We start from the raw sequence: 21,622 nt of genomic DNA, 5'->3' as shown, positions 1-21,622 counted from the left end.
TATTCACTCGAAATGAAAAATTAAAAATATGAGTTTGATATGAATATTCTTGATCCAAACACGATTTCCCAACTAGAAATGAAAAAATTAAAAAAGTGATTGTGATATGAATATAATGGGTTGGGTTGGGTAGGTTGGATATCGGTGATATGTATCATTTCTAATGCTTTAATAGCTTAAAATATTCTACGATCTGTGGTCCCTTTGCGAGGTCACTGAAGGTAATAAAAAAAAGACGTTGAAGGTCATTGAGATTTCAAGGTCATTCAAAGTCATACAAGGTCATTGACCGTTCAAGGTCATTCAAGGTCATTGACCGTTCAAGGACATTCAAGGCTATTGATCGTTCAATGTCATTCAAGGTCGTTGTCCGCTCAAGGTTTTCAAAGTCATTGACCTTTAAAGGTCGTTCAAGGTCATTGACCGTTCAATGTCATTCAAGGTGATTGACCTTTCAAGGTCATTCAAGGTCATTGACCATTCAAGGTCATTGACCGTTCAAGGTCATTCAAGGTCATTGACCGTTCAAGGTCATTCAAGGCTATTGATCGTTCAAGGTCATTCAAGGTCATTTCCTTTCAAGGTCATTCAAGGTCATTGACCTTTCAAAGTCATTCAAGGTCATTGACCTTTCAAGGTCATTCAAGGTCATTGACCTTTCAAGGTCGTTCAAGGTCATTGACCGTTCAAAGTCATTCAAGGTCTTTGACCGTTCTAGGTCATACAAGGCTATTGACCGCTCAAGGTCATTCAAGGTCATTGACATTTCAAGGTCATTCAAGGTCATTGACCGTTCAAGGTCATTCAAGGTCATTGACCGTTCAAGGTCATTCAAGGTCATTGACCGTTCAAGGTCATTCAAGGTCATTGACCTTTCAAGGTCATTCAAGGTCATTGTCCGTTCAAGGTTATTCAAGGTCATTGATCGTTCAAGGTCATTCAAGGTCATTGACCGTTCAAGGTCATTCAAGGTCATTGACCGTTCAAGGTCATTCAAGGTCATTGACCGTTCAAGGTCATTCAAGGTCATTGACCGTTCAAGGTCATTCAAGGTCATTGAGCGTTCAATGTCATTCAAGGTCATTGTCCGTTCAAGGTCATTCAAGGTCATTGATCGTTCAAGGTCATTCAAGGTCATTGACCGTTCAAGGTCATTCAAGGTCATCGACCGTTTAAAGTCATTCAAGGTCATCGACCTTTCATGGTCATGCAAGGTAATTGACCGTTCAAGGTCATTCAAGGTCATTGACCGTTCAAGGTCATTCAAGGCTATTGATCGTTCAATGTCATTCAAGGTCATTGACCGTTGAAGGTAATTCAAAGTCATTCACTCTTCAAGGTTTTTCAAGGTCATTGACCGGGTAAGGTCATTTAAAATTATTGATCGTTCAAAGTCATTTAAAAAATTAAATTTAAATATATTAAAAGGTTAGTTTGGTATGAATATTCTTCCTAATAACCGCTAGTTCTCTACCGGAAATGATAAAATGAAAAATTTCAGTTTTATATGAATGTTCTTCTTATAAACACGAATTCAACACTCGAACTGAAAAAATTAAAAAAGTGAGATTGATATTAATATTTTTGTTACAAACGCAAATACACCACTCGAATTGAAAGAATTAAAAAAGTGAAATTGAATGAATATTCCTATTACAAACGCAAATTAACTTCTCAAAATGAAAACATTAAAAAAGTGAGTTTGATATGGTTTTTCTTGTTACAAACACTAATTGACCACTCGAAATGAAAAAAATTTTGGTGAAAACAAAGGCAATTTCTATTTAAAAAACGAAAGTAATTAAAAAAGGGAGTATATCCTACTACAAACGCGAAATCATTACTGGAAATGAAAAAAATAGAAAGTAAGTTTGATCTAAATATTCTTCTTACAAACGCTATTTCAGCTCTCGAATTGAAAAAATTAAAAAAAGTGAGTTTGATGAGAATATTCTTGTAACAAACGCGAATTCACTACTCAAATAGAAAAAATTTTAAAAAGTGAGTTTGATAGAGTTTTTCTTGTTACAAACACAAATTCACCGCTCAAAATGAAAAAATTAAGAAAGTGAATTTGTTACAAATACAAATTCACCACTCAAAATGAAAAAAATAAAAAGGTGAGTTTGATATGAATATTCTTGTTACAAACGTGAATTCACTACTAAAAATGAAAAAATTAAAGTGTCTTCATATAAGTTCAAATGAAAATATTAAAAAAGTGAGTTTTACATGTTTTTTCTTCTACAAACGCGAAATCAGCACTCGCAAAGCAAAACTTAAAAAGTGAGATTGATCTGAATATTCTTGTTACCAAAACGAACTTTTACTCGAAATGAAAAATTAAATAATTGAGTTTGATATAGTTTTTTTGTGTATATTCAACGTATTTGTATATTCACCTCACGAAATGACAAATTAAATAAGTGAGTTTTATGTGAGTATTCTTGCTAAACACTTGAATTTTCAGACGAAATGAAAAAATAAAAAATGTGAGTTTGATATTAAGATTCTTGTTACAAACACGAATTCACCACGCGAAATGTAAAAATGAAAAAGTTTGTTTGATATGAATAGTCTTGTCACAAACACGAGTTAACAACTCGAATTGAAAAAATTAAAAAAGTGAGTTTGATATGAGTATTCTTGTTACAAACGCAACTATTCACTCAAAATAAAATTTAAAAATATGAGTTTGATATGAATATTCTTGATCCAAACACGATTTCCCAACTCGAAATGAAAAAAATTAAAAAAGTGAGTGTGATATGAATATAATGGGTTAGGTTGGGTAGGTTGGATATCGGTGATAAGTTTCATTTCTAATGCTTTAATAGCTTAAAATATTCTACGATCTGTTGTCCCTTTGCGAGGTCATTGAAGGACATGAACAAAAGTCAATGAAGGTCATTGACATTTCAAGGTCATTCGAGGCCATTGACCTTTCAAGGTCATTCAAGGTCATTGACCGTTCAATGTCATTCAAGGTCATTGACCGTTCAAGGTCATTCAAGGCTATTGATCGTTCAAGGCCATTCAAGATCATTGACCTTTTTAAGGTCATTCAAGGTCATTGACCGTTCAAGGTCATTCAAGATCATTGACATTTCAAGGTCATTCAAGGTATTGACCGTTAAAGGTCATTCAAGGTCAATGACCTTTCAAGGTCATTCAAGGTCATTGACCTCTCAAGGTCATTCAAGGTCATAGACCTTTCAAGGTCATACAAGGTCATTGACAGTTCAAGGTTATTCAAGGTCATTGACCGTTCAAGGTCATTCAAGGTCAATGACCGTTCAAGGTCATTCATGGTCATTGACCGTTTAAAGTCATTCAATGTCATTGACCTTTCATGGTCATTCAATTCAATTCCTTGAATAACTTTGAACTCATGACTCATTCAAGGTCGAGGTCATTCAAGGTCATTGACGGTTCAAAGTCATTCAACGTCATTAACATTTGAAGGTCATTCAAGGTCATTGACCTTTCAAGGTCATTCAAGGTCATTGACCGTTCAAGGTCATTCAAGGTCATTGACATTTCAAGGTCATTCAAGGTCATTGGCCTTTCATGGTCATTCAAGGTCATTGACCGTTCAAGGTCATTCAAGGTCATTGTCATTTCAAGGTCATTCAAGGTCATTGACCGTTCAAGGTCATGCAAGGTCATTGACCGTTCAAGGTCATTCAAGGTATTTGATCGTTCAAGGTCATACAAAGCTATTGACCGCTCAAGGTCATTCAAAATCATTCACATTTCAAGGTCATTCAAGGTCATTGACCATTCAAGGTCATTAAAGGTCATTTACCTTTCTAGGTCATTCAAGGTCATTGGCCGTTGAAAGTCATTCAATGTCATTGACCTTTCATGGTCATTCAAGGTCATTGACCGCTCAAGGTCATTCAAGGTCATTGACCTTTCAAGGTCACCCAAGGCTATTGATCATTCATTGTCATTCAAGGTCATTGTCCGTTCAAGGTTTTCAAAGTCATTGACCTTTCAAGGTCATTCAAGGTCATTGACCGTTCAAAGTAATTCAAGGTCATTGACCTTGAATGACTTTGAACTTGTGACTCATTCAAGGTCGAGGTCATTCAAGGTCATTGACGGTTCAAGGTCATTCAAGGTCATTGACATTTCAAGGTCATTTAAGGTCATTGACCTTTCAAGGTCATTCAAGGTCATTGACCGTTCAAGGTCATTCAAGGTCATTGACATTTCAAGGTCATTCAAGGTCATTGACCGTTAAAGGTCATTCAAGGTGAATGACCTTTCAAGGTCATTCAAGGTCGATGACCTTTCAAGGTCATTCAAGGTCATTGACCGTTGAAAGTCATTCAATGTCATTTACCTTTCATGGTCATTCAAGGTCATTGACCGCTCAAGGTCATTCAAGGTCATTGACCTTTCAAAGTCACCCAAGGCTATTGATCATTCAATGTCATTCAAGGTCATTCTCCGTTCAAGGTTTTCAAAGTCATTGACCTTTCAAGGTCATTCAAGGTCATCGACCGTTCAAGGTCATTCAACGTCATTGACCGTTCAAGGTCATTCCAGGTCATTGACATTTCAAGGTCATTCAACGTCATTGACCGTTTAAGGTCATTCAAGGTCATTGAACTTTCAAGGTCATTCAAGGTCATTGACCGTTGAAAGTCATTCAAGGTCATTGACCTTTCATGGTCAATCAAGGTCATGGACCGTTCAAGGTCATTCAAGGTCATTGACCGTTCAAGGCAATTCAAGGCTATTGATCGTTCAATGTCATTCAAGGTCATTGACCGTTGAAGGTAATTCAAAGTCATTGACTCTTCAAGGTCCTTCAAAGTCATGATGAAAATGATGAAAATGACCGGGTAAGGTCATTTAAGGTTATTGATCGTTCAAAGTCATTTAAAAAATTAAATTTAAAAACATTAAAAGGGTAGTTTGGTATGAATATTCTTCCGAATAACTGGTAGTTCTCTACCGAAAATGATAAAATGAAAAATTTCAGTTTTATATGAATGTCCTTCTTAGAAACACGAATTCAACAATCGAACTGAAAAAATTATAAAAGTGAAATTGATATCAATATTTTTGTTACAAACGCAAATACACCACTTGAATTAAAAGAATTTAAAAAGTGAAATTGAATGAATATTCCTATTACAAACGCAAATTCACTTCTCAAAATGAAAACATTAAAAAAGTGAGTTTGATATGGTTTTTCTTGTTACAAGCACTAATTGACCACTCGAAATGAAAAAAATTAAGGTGAGTTTGGTATAACTATTTTGTTACAAACGCGAATTCACCACTCGAAACGAAAAAATTAAAGAAGTGATTTCGATATTCTTGTTACAAATGCGAATTCATTTTTAAAAACGAAAGTAATAAAAAAGTGAAAATATCTTACTACAAACGCGAAGTTATCACTGGAAATGAAACAAATAAAAAGTAAGTTTGATATTTATATTCTTGTTAGAAACGCAATTTCACCTCTCGAATTGAAAAAATTAAAAAAAGTGAGTTTGATGAGAATATTTTTGTAACAAACGCGAATTCACTACTCAAAATGAAAATATTTAAAAAAGTGAATTTGATAGAGTTTTTCCTGTTACAAACTTGAATTCACTACAAGAAATGAAAAAAATTAAAGTGGCTTTCATATGAGTTCAAATGAAAATATTAAAAATTGAGTTTTACATGTTTTTTCTTGCTACAAACGCGAAATCATCAATCGCAAAGCAAAACATAAAAAGTGAGATTGATCTGAATAATCTTGTTACCAAAATGAACTTTTACTCGAAATGAAAAATTAAATAATTGAGTTCGATAAAGTTTTTATGTTTGAAACACGAATTCACCTCACGCAATGACAAATAAAAAATTAATTTTATATAAGTATTCTTGCTAAACACTCGAATTTGCACGAGCAATGAAAATATTAAAAATGTGAGTTTGATATTAAGATTGTTGTTATAAACACGAATTCACCACGCGAAATATAAAATTAAAAAGTTTGTTTGATATAAACTCTTGTCACAAACACGAGTTAACAACTCGAATTGAAAGAATTAAAAAAGTGAAATTGAATGAATATTCCTATTACAAACGCAAATTCACTTCTCAAAATGAAAACATTAAAAAAGTGAGTTTGATATGGTTTTTCTTGTTACAAACACTAATTGACCACTCAAAATGAAAAAAATTTAGGTGAGATTGGTATTACTATTTTTGTTACAAACGCTAATTCACCAATCGAAACGAAAAAATTTAAGAAGTGATTTCGATATTCATGTTACAAAGGCGAATTCATTTTTAAGAACGAAAGTAATAAAAAAGTGAGTATATCTTACTACAAACGCGAAGTCATCACTGGAAATTAAAAAAAATAAAAAGTTAGTTTGATATTAATATTCTTGTTACAAACGCAATTTCACCTCTCGAATTGAAAAAATTAAAAAAAGTGAGTTTGATGAGAATATTCTTGTAACAAAAGTGAATTCACTACTCAAAATGAAAAACATTAAAAAAAAAGTGAGTTTGATGGAGTTTTTCTTGATACAAACACAAATTCGCCCCTCGAAATTTAAAAAAATTAAGAAAGTGAATTTGTTACAAATACGAATTCACCACTCAAAATGAAATAATTAAAAATGTGAGTTTGATATTAAGATTTTTGTTAGAAACACGAATTCACTACGCGAAAAGTAAAAATTATAAACTTTATTTGATATGAATAGTCTTGTCACAAACACGAGTTAAAAACTCGAATTGGAAAAATTAAACACGTGAGTTTGATATGAATATTCTTGATACAAACGCAAATATTCACTCGAAATGAAAAAATAAAAAATATGAGTTTGATATGAATATTCTTGATCCAAACACGATTTCCCAACTCGAATTGAAAAAATTGAAAAAGTGAGTTTTATATGAATATTCTTGTTACAAACGCAAATATTCACTCGAAATGAAAAATTAAAAATATGAGTTTGATATGAATATTCTTGATCCAAACACGATTTCCCAACTAGAAATGAAAAAATTAAAAAAGTGATTGTGATATGAATATAATGGGTTGGGTTGGGTAGGTTGGATATCGGTGATATGTATCATTTCTAATGCTTTAATAGCTTAAAATATTCTACGATCTGTGGTCCCTTTGCGAGGTCACTGAAGGTAATAAAAAAAAGACGTTGAAGGTCATTGAGATTTCAAGGTCATTCAAAGTCATACAAGGTCATTGACCGTTCAAGGTCATTCAAGGTCATTGACCGTTCAAGGACATTCAAGGCTATTGATCGTTCAATGTCATTCAAGGTCGTTGTCCGCTCAAGGTTTTCAAAGTCATTGACCTTTAAAGGTCGTTCAAGGTCATTGACCGTTCAATGTCATTCAAGGTCATTGACCTTTCAAGGTCATTCAAGGTCATTGACCATTCAAGGTCATTGACCGTTCAAGGTCATTCAAGGTCATTGACCGTTCAAGGTCATTCAAGGCTATTGATCGTTCAAGGTCATTCAAGGTCATTTCCTTTCAAGGTCATTCAAGGTCATTGACCTTTCAAAGTCATTCAAGGTCATTGACCTTTCAAGGTCATTCAAGGTCATTGACCTTTCAAGGTCGTTCAAGGTCATTGACCGTTCAAAGTCATTCAAGGTCTTTGACCGTTCTAGGTCATACAAGGCTATTGACCGCTCAAGGTCATTCAAGGTCATTGACATTTCAAGGTCATTCAAGGTCATTGACCGTTCAAGGTCATTCAAGGTCATTGACCGTTCAAGGTCATTCAAGGTCATTGACCTTTCAAGGTCATTCAAGGTCATTGATCGTTCAATGTCATTCAAGGTCATTGTCCGTTCAAGGTTATTCAAGGTCATTGACCGTTCAAGGTCATTCAAGGTCATTGACCGTTCAAGGTCATTCAAGGTCATTGACCGTTCAAGGTCATTCAAGGTCATTGACCGTTCAAGGTCATTCAAGGTCATTGACCGTTCAAGGTCATTCAAGGTCATTGACCGTTCAAGGTCATTCAAGGTCATTGTCCGTTCAAGGTCATTCAAGGTCATTGATCGTTCAAGGTCATTCAAGGTCATTGACCGTTCAAGGTCATTCAAGGTCATCGACCGTTTAAAGTCATTCAAGGTCATCGACCTTTCATGGTCATGCAAGGTAATTGACCGTTCAAGGTCATTCAAGGTCATTGACCGTTCAAGGTCATTCAAGGCTATTGATCGTTCAATGTCATTCAAGGTCATTGACCGTTGAAGGTAATTCAAAGTCATTCACTCTTCAAGGTTTTTCAAGGTCATTGACCGGGTAAGGTCATTTAAAATTATTGATCGTTCAAAGTCATTTAAAAAATTAAATTTAAATATATTAAAAGGTTAGTTTGGTATGAATATTCTTCCTAATAACCGCTAGTTCTCTACCGGAAATGATAAAATGAAAAATTTCAGTTTTATATGAATGTTCTTCTTATAAACACGAATTCAACACTCGAACTGAAAAAATTAAAAAAGTGAGATTGATATTAATATTTTTGTTACAAACGCAAATACACCACTCGAATTGAAAGAATTAAAAAAGTGAAATTGAATGAATATTCCTATTACAAACGCAAATTAACTTCTCAAAATGAAAACATTAAAAAAGTGAGTTTGATATGGTTTTTCTTGTTACAAACACTAATTGACCACTCGAAATGAAAAAAATTTTGGTGAAAACAAAGGCAATTTCTATTTAAAAAACGAAAGTAATTAAAAAAGGGAGTATATCCTACTACAAACGCGAAATCATTACTGGAAATGAAAAAAATAGAAAGTAAGTTTGATCTAAATATTCTTCTTACAAACGCTATTTCAGTTCTCGAATTGAAAAAATTAAAAAAAGTGAGTTTGATGAGAATATTCTTGTAACAAACGCGAATTCACTACTCAAATAGAAAAAATTTTAAAAAGTGAGTTTGATAGAGTTTTTCTTGTTACAAACACAAATTCACCGCTCAAAATGAAAAAATTAAGAAAGTGAATTTGTTACAAATACAAATTCACCACTCAAAATGAAAAAAATAAAAAGGTGAGTTTGATATGAATATTCTTGTTACAAACGTGAATTCACTACTAAAAATGAAAAAATTAAAGTGTCTTCATATAAGTTCAAATGAAAATATTAAAAAAGTGAGTTTTACATGTTTTTTCTTCTACAAACGCGAAATCAGCACTCGCAAAGCAAAACTTAAAAAGTGAGATTGATCTGAATATTCTTGTAACCAAAACGAGCTTTTACTCGAAATGAAAAATTAAATAATTGAGTTTGATATAGTTTTTTTGTGTATATTCAACGTATTTGTATATTCACCTCACGAAATGACAAATTAAATAAGTGAGTTTTATGTGAGTATTCTTGCTAAACACTTGAATTTTCAGACGAAATGAAAAAATAAAAAATGTGAGTTTGATATTAAGGTTCTTGTTACAAACACGAATTCACCACGCGAAATGTAAAAATGAAAAAGTTTGTTTGATATGAATAGTCTTGTCACAAACACGAGTTAACAACTCGAATTGAAAAAATTAAAAAAGTGAGTTTGATATGAATATTCTTGTTACAAACGCAACTATTCACTCGAAATGAAAAATTTAAAAATATGAGTTTGATATGAATATTCTTGATCCTTACACGATTTCCCAACTCGAAATGAAAAAATTAAAAAAGTGAGTGTGATATGAATATAATGGGTTAGGTTGGGTAGGTTGGATATCGGTGATAAGTTTCATTTCTAATGCTTTAATAGCTTAAAATATTCTACGATCTGTTGTCCCTTTGCGAGGTCACTGAAGGACATGAACAAAAGTCAATGAAGGTCATTGACATTTCAAGGTCATTCGAGGCCATTGACCTTTCAAGGTCATTCAAGGTCATTGACCGTTCAATGTCATTCAAGGTCATTGACCGTTCAAGGTCATTCAAGGCTATTGATCGTTCAAGGCCATTCAAGATCATTGACCTTTTTAAGGTCATTCAAGGTCATTGACCTTTCAAGGTCATTCAAGGTCATTGACCGTTCAAGGTCATTCAAGATCATTAACCGTTCAAGGTCACCCAGGGCTATTGATCGTTCAATGTCATTCAAGGTCATTGACCTTTCAAGGTCATTCAAAGTCATTGACCTTTCAAGGTCATTCAAGGTCATTCACCGTTCAAGGTCATTCAAGGCTATTGATCGTTCAATGTCATTCAAGGTCATTTACCGTTGAAGGTAATTCATAGTCATTGACTCTTTAAGGTCCTTCAAGGTCCTTAACCGGGTAAGGTCATTCAAGGTTTTGACCGTTCAAGGTCATTTAAAAAATTAAATTTAAAAATATAAAAAGGTTAGTTTGGTATGAATATTCTTACTAATAAACGCTAGTTCTCTACCGGGAATGATAAAATGAAAAATGTCAGTTTTATATGAATGTTCTTCTTAGAAACACGAATTCAACACTCGAAATGAAAAAATTAAAAAGGTGAGATTGATATCAATATTTTTTTGTTACAAACGCAAATACACCACTCGAATTGAAAGAATTAAAAAAGTGAAATTGAATGAATATTCCTATTACAAATTCAAATTCACTTCTCAAAATGAAAACATTAAAAAAGTGAGTTTTATATGGTTTTTCTTGTTACAAACACTAATTGACCGCTCCAAATAAAAACATTTAGGTGAATTTGGTATTACTATTTGTGTTACAAACGCGATTTCACCACTCGAAACGGAAAAATTAAAGAAGTGATTTCGATATTCTTGTTACAAAGGCGAATTCATTTTTAAAAATGAAAGTAATAAAAAAGTCAGTATATCTTGTTAAAAACGCAATTTCACCTCTCGAATTGAAAAAATTAAAAAAAGTGAGTTTGATGAGAATATTCTTGTAACAAACGCGAATTCACTACTCAAAATAAAAAATTTAAAAAAGTGAGTTTGATAGAGTTTTTCTTGTTACAAACACAAATTCACCGCTCGAAATGAAAAAATTAAGAAAGTGAATTTGATAAAAATACGAATTTTTCACTCAAAATGAAAAAATTAAAAAGGTGAGTCTGATATGAATATTATTGTTACAAACGTGAATTCACTACTAAAAATGAAAAAAATTATAGTGTCTTTCATATGAGTTCATATGAAAATATTAAAAAAGTGAGTTTTACATGTTTTTTCTTCTACAAACGCGATATCAGCACTCGCAAAGCAAAAGTTAAAAAAGTGAGATTGATCTGAATATTCTTGTTACCAAAACGAACTTTCACTCGAAATGAAAAATTAAATAATAGAGTTTGATATAGTTTCTTTTTGTTTGAAACACGAATTCACCTCACGAAATGACAAAAGCAGAGTTAGGAGTTTGTTATGATTTGTGCCAGCCAAGTGAGTTGATGAAAAATACTAGAATTACATATCGGAGGGAAGGAAGGAGGTGTAACAGGAGTGTAGGTATAAAAATCTGTTATTACCTGGTTTTGCTGACTTCATCAACGAATTTAAAATGTGTCGGTGTTTACAAAGACAGTTTGAATTAGAAGAACAGCCAAGTTTCTTATTTGGCAATTGAAAGAGAGAAAGAGATCGTACCTACTGATTGCATTCTGATTAAATAGCATGTGATGTCACTATAGAATTCATAATTAATTCTGAGGATATATGTTATGAGGTGAAAATATTTTCGTATTTCCTTTTCCAAAGGATTTGTTGGTCAAAGTACTACAATAAAAATTGTAGGTAAGTCCATTAACAATATCTGGTGTACGGCTTGGTATTTCTTCGAGATAAATATATAGGAATAAGTGAGGCAAGTGAAAGATTGCGTGACAAAGAAAGGATTTAGCAAGTTTCGTACGTAATGTAGGGGAGACTGGGGCACAGTGGGACACGGGGCACAGTGGGACAATTGATTTATTTAAACAATTTACTCGGTCAAAGGGCAAATGCATTAAAATTAAGGAAGTCATATCACGAGGAATAATGCACAAAAATCTTATTTCCTAATCTTATGTAGCTTCGCGTAAATGTTATAAATTATGTTTTTTGCTATAATTTTCGTAACTTTCATGTTATGAATATTTATGCAATTCTCTTAATTATAGCAAGTTTCATAAGGAATGACTTGGTGAATACATTATTTAGAGACTTATTAATATTTTTCTAAACATATTTTTCGAAAGTAACATGTTTAAAATTTTTGCTGACAAATACAAGACTTCAGGAAATGCGGGGCACAGTGGGACATCTGAAATTGGGGCACAGTGGGACAACTTGGATTGGGGCACAGTGGGACAACTTGGATTGGGGCACAGTGGGACAACTCGAATTGGGGCACAGTTTGATGCCGAATTACAGCCCAGGAGCTTCGTACTATCAATATCCGTTACCTAAACGCATTCAAATTTCATATCATGCTTACTTTATAATGTTTTGGCTCCATATTGATGCTTTAGGATTTGAAGCAGTACATTTCAGTTAGTGAATGTGAGGAGAATGGCAACTAAAGAATGGCAACAGCAATGAACATGAGAAAAGTAATGCCGGAGTAAATAATTAGTGTGAACCCCGATCGTATGCGACAATTTGTCTACATTTCCTGAATCCCACATCTGTTATATAGATGTGCTCTTTGTAAGGAACAGTTCAGTCTTGGCCAGAAGCGAGCTTGAGGTAGTGAGAAGAGAGAGTCTCATAAATATTAGTTGCTGCCACATTCCTCCTTTCTACAAGCCTGCTCTGGGAACATTCAGTGATTTGCGTGAAAGGAAGAAAAACAGGCAATAAAACTTTATTTTTGAAGAGAATTTTGAGGCAAGATTGTTTATTACGTATTATCTATTTAATTCAAATTATTTATAAATTGAATTTTTGAGATTCATAGCTTATAAAATAAATTACCACCAAAGTAAACTGTGACTTAAAACTGCAGCACGACTGCACCACAGACTGTCTCCTCTGCGCACGAAAAAATTAGTATATGAGTTAGCTCAGAGAAATAGAAAGAAATACCCGCCATCTTACGATCAGAAAGACATCGCTGATGTTGGTTTATTTTACGTTTTTTGAAGCGGAATCCTTCGATTAGCCTTCGAAAACCAGAAGCAACCTCACTGGCCAGAGACGTGGGCTTCTATAGGACGGTTGTGAGTGCATTTTTTCCGATCTATCAGCTCTTTATGTCAACATGTATTTTCCGCTGGAGGTGTAATCATGATGAAAGTGGTTCCACTACAGTTTAACTCCAGGAAAAGTGATAGCCCTCAAAGGTGAAAACAAGTAGGTGAAGTTACCTCCTCTGAAAGAGACTCCTCGATGTCATTGTGCTATTTTATAAAGGTTCAGGTTAATACAATTCCTCCATTTCTTGTGTTGTCTAGAGTGAAATTCCTCCAAAAAATACTGTTTAAGTGTCCCATAGGATCAGTAGGTGCCGCATGTCCTTCTGAATGGATGGCTATCAATTTATTTTTACTGTTTTTAAAATATTTCATCGATCACGCAAAATGTTTTAAAGAAAACCCTGCATTGCTAGTTTTACATAACCACGAATCATATATTTCTGCCGATACTATTGAGTTAGTAAAAATGAATGGGTGGTACTTTTTACTTTGTCACCTCACTGCAATCAATTAGATAATTGTTTGTTTGGCCTATTGAAAAAATATTGAAATGACCGCAAATGGCCTATAAACCACCCAGGAGAGAGAATAACAATTTGCAACTTGGTTGAATACAGCACATAAAAAAGCATTTACATCTAATAATACATATTATTTTTACTTTCGGTTCAACCAGGATATGCCCTGTTAACCCAAGTATTTTTAATGACAAAGACCTTGCCCAAGAAACTGTCAAAGATCAGTTTGTTGGACCTTTAGAATTTCACTTAGAAACCGAGTAAAATCTCGAAAGCCCAGGACAACCCGGGTTGAAACTTCGTTTTAGAGAGTAGAGTTTTCCCCCCTGAGGAATAACGTCCAAAATCTAGCAGGCTAATATCTAAACATCCTAGACAAAAGAAAAGATAGGAGATACCTACGGAAACACCAGTTAAAAAGAGACTGGAAAATATCATCAATAATAAATAAAATAATATCATCAAAGGAAAGAGAGAAAAAACTGCTTGGTCATAAGAAAATGTTGAAAAATGAGCGATAAAATGTCAAGAAAATTTAACATTTTCACATTAAAGAACTAAAAAAAAGATTGGAAATGGAAGATATAGCTACAGTTTCAGAATAAAGTGACTAAATTTACCACCAAGGACAGTTGGCAGAACTTCATCCATTATCGTAATTAAATGTTGATGAAAAACATTGCATGCAGTGTTTTAAAGTTTATAATTACATGACTTAATATTTTTTATCTGCACATGTATCTTGAATAAAAATTTCTTGATTAAAATGTTCGCTTGCATGTATATTTCACCTATTAATGTTAATTAATTCATTTGTACCCTCAATTAATTTAAACTTTGTATTTTATTGAGTAATGCAAGCCTGTCCCACTCTGCCCCGTGCACTGTCCCACTCTGCCCCAGCCTGGGGCAGAGTGGGACACTTTTCAACAAAGAAGAAACTTGAGTATTTCAACTATTTTAAGTTAGTTGCATTACTTGCGAATTTTTTATTAAGTTGAGGAATATACTATTTAAGCAATGGCACCAAAATCTTCCATTTTCCAATAATTCTGTGGGAAATAAAAATGAAATGCTAAAACTGTCCCACTGTGCCCCAGTTTCCCCTATACAAGATACTGTTTGAGTTTTCTTTGGATGCTGAGAAAGGCAAATTGATGCAACCAATACAGCGCGTGTGGGTAAAATAGTGAGAATGACTGATTTGCTCATAAGATGGTATGACATATTTATGAATTTGTAAGGCAAATGAGCCTTTAGAATGTGGAAGTTTACTAATCATTGTACTTTTTGTGACTAAAGTAAAATGACCTCTCATTCTTTTGATAGAAAAAGATTTGGAAAGGCACCGTAAGCAAGAGAAGTCTTCTCTTCTCTGTGTGTTCTGATGTGTAGCCTTCAACGGAAAAAATTGCGACTTTATTGCCTAAGTGCTGTTCGTAGCCAAACACAGGTTATGTACTATTAAAACCTCCTAGCAAATTATCTACCATCAAAAGTAGCTTCAGAGCTATAGAATCAGTGGTGCATCTACCATCAAAAGCTGTTTCAGAGCCATAGAATCAGTGGTGCCCATCTAGATACCTCATGTTAAAATATAAGAGTGCCAATTTTGTTACCAATACTTATCCTATTTCAGGTTTGAATATTTTAATATAGTGAAAGTAAACAATTCGATACTTTATCCTGAAAAAGATTGGTTTTATTTCACACATTTGAGCCTTAATTCAAGGAGAGAATTTGGACCCTTGCACCTGAAGACCGAGGAACATCAAAGCCAGATTAATCAAAGAAATATTATTTTAAGGTTCTTAAGCATTGTCTGCTAAGGGAATATATTTATTGAGGTTCTCAAGCATTGTTTCAAACATTCCCTTAGCAGACAATGCTTGAGAACCTCAATATTGTTTGTTTCAAACTGTTGATTTTTCTCCTCTGATCAAACCTCTGATTGTTTCAAACATTCCCTTAGCAGACAATTTAGATTTTAGCATTCCCTTAGCATTTAGATGGTAGACAGAGTCAGTTGTATTTCTTACAATATTGAGCCAGCTGGGCTACTCTTGCTTGCTATTGGGGAAAGCTGTTGTCTGTGTACATATGTATTTGCTCATGAGGTTGAATTTACAGGAAATGACTGCGCATTCACCACCATTCCATTCGTTATTTTCCATGCTCATCAGTGACCACTGAAATTTTTTCATCGATAAGCTCTTTCAAAGTATCTTGTATGATGTTGGGCAAGATATAGTGGAAGTTTCATTGCAGTGGAAACTCAGTGGAAAACATTGCAGTATTTCCACTGAGTTTTATTATAATAAAATCAGTGGAAATATTGCAATTTCTAATTTTACTAATAACTCTTTCAAAGCCTTAAGTGGGATCCTTGGTATGGTTTCTTCCTAAAATATTAACCCTTTCTACTACTTGTCGACGTTCGAACCTGTGTGGCGTGAGGTTGAAGCGAATGGAGAAAAAAAAGGAACAATTTCGCACGTGCTGAAACGGCGAACCGCTCATTTCTCTCGTTTTCTGCTACAATTCACGCCAATTTTTTACAAACAGCACTTGTCATCTACGCCGACAGCTTTCTTTTACTACTTCTCCTCTTTATTGCACTGAAAATTAAGTTAATTCGTCCAAATAATTAAAGATATCGAAAAAAGAGCAGGCATACACAAAATTGTTGACTGCGCGTAATATCAAAAACTTGTGAATATGGGCCATTCTTAAAAAGAAATATCTTCCACCACGTTTCCACAATAAATTCATCATATTACATTACTTGATTAATAAAAAAATTCGATATCTGGCTCATTTTATTGTTTGATGAAATCTATCTAGATATATAAAAGAACGAGTATATAGGCGCTTGAATTCATCAAACGGGGGGTGGGAACATAGTTGTGTCAAGTGTTGTCGAGTCATGTGCACATGAGTGGTTTAAATGGCTAATAAAACATTCACAATAACGTTTAAATGAGTGAAATAGGCGGGCAATACTCTCATTCACAGTCAACATTACTTAAGACCTTCTTAGTAACCACGGTGATAAATGCTTCGGGAAACCGTTTTGATGTGAATGATTTACGTTGTGTAGAAAAATATAGTGTATGGTAGATGAACTTATGAAATGTAGCCGATTTTTCGTATTTCTGCCCTTACCGTAGGATTGTATCACCTCGTGATTTTCTCACCCATTTTTTATTTATGATGTTTGAATACAGCAAACTAAATGAAATTAAAAACATCTTTTTAGAAAATAAACGAACAGAGACTAATGAAATGATTATCCGAATATATATGTCTCAAATAATGAAGTAATGTTCGGATTCCACTGACGATGTATGTCTCTCAATGCTCTAATTTTTTATATCTAAGGAAGGTTTATAACAAGAAAACGAATTGATTACAATAAATATATGAATACGGTTAAGAAACTTGAATTGGAGAAAGAAGCAAAGAATGTTCAACTGTCCCCGTTGATGTTAAATTCTATGATATATTTCACAAAAACGTAGATTTGATATATGTCGAATGGGGGCTTGGAAAGCAAATATATTTAATTGGTGCAGCATGAACAATGCTATAATAAACATATTCATAAAATTTCTTCGGTTTAACATCATTAGTTAGACAGATACGAAAATTTGCATATTTGCTACCATAATCATATCGAATTATCAAGTATACTGACACGTGAAATTAAAATTTCGCAATCCTATTGATTTATCTTCCCGTTTGGTCATCTATCCTATATTTCATGGTCAAATACGCCCGCGGATGTAAAATCCTGCATGTTATAGCAATTCGATATATTTTAAGAAAACGCTGAATTGATATATATCTAATGAGACACAACATGCAAAACATATTTCGATTGGGGTTTGTGAAGAATATCAGGATGTACACATTCACCAAATTTCATTGGTCCAAAGGATATACGAATCAAGTTATGCCAATTTGCGTATTTTCTATAATAATCGATTCGATCATTCGACTATACTGCATCTGTAATGTAAAATCCGCAATGCTTTTGATTTTAATTCCGGTCTATGGCCATTTACCATATAATTCCTGGTCAACTTTGCCCGTTAATGTAAATTCCTATGTGTTATAACAATTCCATATATTTTAAGAAAAAGCAGATTCGATATATATCGAATGAGAGACTATATACAAAAAATGTTTCCATTGGGAATTATGAGGAATACCAAGTTGTACCCATTCACCAAATTTCATTGGTCCAACGCATATACTATTCAAGTTATGCTAATTTGCGTATTTGCTACAATAATCGATTCGATCTTTCGATTAAAATGCCATCAGCACTGTAAAATCCGCAATGCTGTACATTATAATTCCTGTTAATCGTCATCTACTCTATAATTCCTGGTCATCAATGCTTGTGGATGTAAAATCCTAAATGTTAAGGCAAATCGATATAATTTGGAAAATGAAGATTCGATATATATCGCATGTGAGACCATATACAGAACATATTTCTATTGGGCATTGTGAGGAATATCATGATATACCCATTCCCAAAATTTCTTTGGTCCAACTTATATAGCAATCAAGTTATGCAAATTTGCGTATTTGCTATAAGTATCGAATCGATCTTTCGAAAATACTGCCATCTGTACTGTAAAATCCGCAATCCTATTGGTGTAACTTCCAGTCTATGGGTATCTACTATATTATTCCTGGTCAACTATGGCCTTGGATGTAAAATCTTATATGTTCTAGCAATTCGATATATTTGAAGAAAAAGCATATTCGATATATATCGAACGTGAGACTACATACAAAACATATTTCCATTGGGCATTGTGAGGAATACCAATATGTACAGTCAGATTCAAAAGAATTGCAACAAATGGAGCGGCGCCACTTTCGCCGCAGTTTTGAAATCGAGTTTTCGTATTTTCTATAGTGGGAGGGAAATTTGAACAACATTCCCACTTCCCGAAATATTTTTTATAACAACATCATTAAAGGGAAATGTATGCGAGGTATGTGCAGTGTTTAATACCACATAAATTGTGCAGCTCATGCTAGATAATAAATCTACGTCCAGAAAGTCAATTTACCTTCTCTCGTAAGCTGGCCGATCCGTCGAAGTATGTTGTCTTACAATTAACGCTGAAGCTTTTCGATAAGCGATAGCGAACAAAACATACACATAAAATATCCGCCGCAATATCACAGCAAATAATGCCACTGAGTGTTAAAATTCAGTTTGATTTAGTGACACTAGAATACTGGCTCATTCCCTTTCCTGACAAAGATCGTAATGAATCCCCTTCTGAGTCAACGTACTCGCTTCGGCGGAACATATACTAAAATTGGAACGATACAGAGAAGATTAGCATGGACCCTGCGCAAGGATGACACGCAAAATCGTGAAGCGTTCCACATTTTTAAGCAAATATTCATGTATTCAAGAAATCTCTGACACGCACAGGAAACGACAAATTAGTAGATCTCTGGGACTATACCCCGGACCCAGGCTCCAGACATCGTACGCCAATCTCGGCCCTAATCCCAAACCACATCCCTTCCCCATAATTAAAAAAAAAAAAAACAATCAGAAATACTGAAAAGAAAATGACTATTTAAATAGCAGAAACCACATTTACAGAAATCCACTGGAGACAGCCAGAAGGCTGGGGCTAGTGATAATAATCAAAACAGAAATTCCGGCGAGGCGAGGCTTCTGAGTCAACGTGTGAGATGGACTAGTGGTGAAGGAGCAGACTTACCGCGGTAGTAATCCGAAGTAGGTGTTTCGAACCTCTCGGCAAAATTTTTTTTTTCAGTTACATGGGATGGCAGTAACAATTTTTTAAATCCATTTAAACGCATATTAACTTAATTTAACACTGCTGTCGTTATAAAAATTTTAATGGAGAAAATTCTCTTTTTGATTTCCGCAGATATCATTTCCTATCTTTGGATTCATATTTGGACTCACCTTTTACCTGTTACCAATACGTGGCTCCGTAGCCGCATAGGTCTATACTATGCGCTGTAACTTCATGAGAATTTTGCGAGGGATCAAGTCCGAAGTGATCAATTTTTTTCATTTTTTAAACAATATTATTGCAAAAGAATGCAGTTTATTTTATCAACATAATAATGATGGTGACTACGAAAAATTCAATACTGGATTTTTTTTAAGGAGTAAAGTTTTCTAAATGTAGACCCCGAGGTGATCCACACATGCGTAAATCCTCACATCACATGAAGTAAATTTAGGAGCAGTAATTCAGGGAAAGCTATTATATCTAAATTGATTAGCACTCTCATAGTGATACATTCATCTTATGAACAGTGAAGAAAAGAACCGACCGAAAGGTAATCTAACATATGACATTAACTTTGACATATGACATAACTTTGACATTATGACTATGACATTAACTTTGTCGCAATTAACTGTCATAGCGTTATAAACAAGAGTGCTAAAATCGGGTGTAAATTTCAGGACGCAGACATGGTCATAGGAACAGAGTTGACTTATGAAGGATATAAGCGACAGCGAAGTTTTCCCTCCAGGATTCTACAAGTCCGATCCAGAGTCGATGAGATGCTGCAGTTCAGAGGTGGCGTCAGTGATGAAAAGGCGGCTGACTGCAGGGCGCTTGCCGCGTTTACCAACTACCCTACATGTTTTCCGCGAAGCTACATGGGGACACACAGCGATGCGCCTTCTCCGCAAACCTCGCGTGATAACAGCATAGCCCGTCGCTGGATGGGGGACGGGAGTTCGCACGGGAGCGGCTGCGGGAATTGTCTCGCCGCTCTCGACGGCGATGTATGACACTTAGTGACCATATGAGATTGCTCTTGCACACTCAAATATGTACATATAATACTGGATATTACACCATCTGGTTTTTTGGGGTACCTACCTTACCCTACCAAGAAGTGACAATATATAAATATAACTAATAACTTACCATCATAGGGGGGCACGAGGGCCCGTGCCCCCCCAGACCCTCAAAAAAATTTGCAATATTTTTAATACGGTCCCATTATCATTGCGTTCGCTTTGTATTACGAAGTATCCTTGTGCCCCCTAGAACAAAATCCTGAATACGGTCACGCTTGTGCCTCCCCCCCCAAGAAAGAAATTCCTATATCCGCCCCTGCTTACCATTATATGTATAAATATTTCAGGATATTCCTCTATGATGTGTGTTACACAAAAATGTCCCAGGTTGGGCGCACACAGTAAAATACACACTTAAAGATGAAAATAAATAAATTTTCAGGGGCAACTACCACCTTCCTCAGAGTTAGTTAAGATTTTTATTAAATTGTCTTGTACTGTGCGTGCCCAACCTGGAATATTTTCATCTCATATGTATAAATATTCGAGGCTAATATCCCAAAGCCCCTTCCCCTCCATCTTACTGTCAAACAGTGTTAGATATTAAAAAAAACACAATACAAATTTGCTATGCAAATGAGGCTCTGATTGCCATGGTTGAACTGACGTGGCAGATCGCTGCCGAGTTCTCAATCAGCCACATAACCAGAAAGGTACTAAGAGTTTGGGTGTTATGCGGTTTGCCTTTACTGATTCTCTTTTGTCGTTGTCGCTTCGGAGGTATCAGACAACGATACACTCGTTACAAACTTTTCAGCTACTTAACGATGAAATAATCTTTCAGCATTATAACAATTCATTGATTACTGGAATACATAAGTCGTTACATATACGAAATGTAACAACATAATTTGAAAATTGGAGTGCTGGAGGGTTTGTGGTCTTTTCAGCAGATGCGTTGCAGACAGTTACCTCCAGGGGAGAAATATGAGGGATGTTTATGTCCCCAGAACACCCCTATGGTTATAAAAAATTAAAACATACATTATTAAAATCAATTTATACTGATCAAGCATTACCAGTACTATTACACTTATTCACAAAATTACATTCATCCATTGTTAAAGCCCTA

The 21,622-nt window shown here is 34.5% G+C and overlaps 1 non-coding gene across 1 annotated transcript; it reads left to right on the top strand.

Moving 5' to 3' along the window:
* The first annotated feature begins 18,970 nt into the window (after positions 1–18,970).
* Positions 18,971–19,077, top strand: LOC124164611. The gene has a single exon (XR_006866081.1). It is a non-coding gene; the product is annotated as a U6 spliceosomal RNA (small nuclear RNA).
* The last annotated feature ends 2,545 nt before the right edge of the window (positions 19,078–21,622 follow it).

Source organism: Ischnura elegans, chromosome 8 (assembly GCF_921293095.1).
Source record: "Ischnura elegans chromosome 8, ioIscEleg1.1, whole genome shotgun sequence".
NCBI classification, from domain to species: Eukaryota; Metazoa; Arthropoda; class Insecta; order Odonata; family Coenagrionidae; genus Ischnura; species Ischnura elegans.
This window is presented reverse-complemented; position numbering and strand designations above follow the sequence as displayed.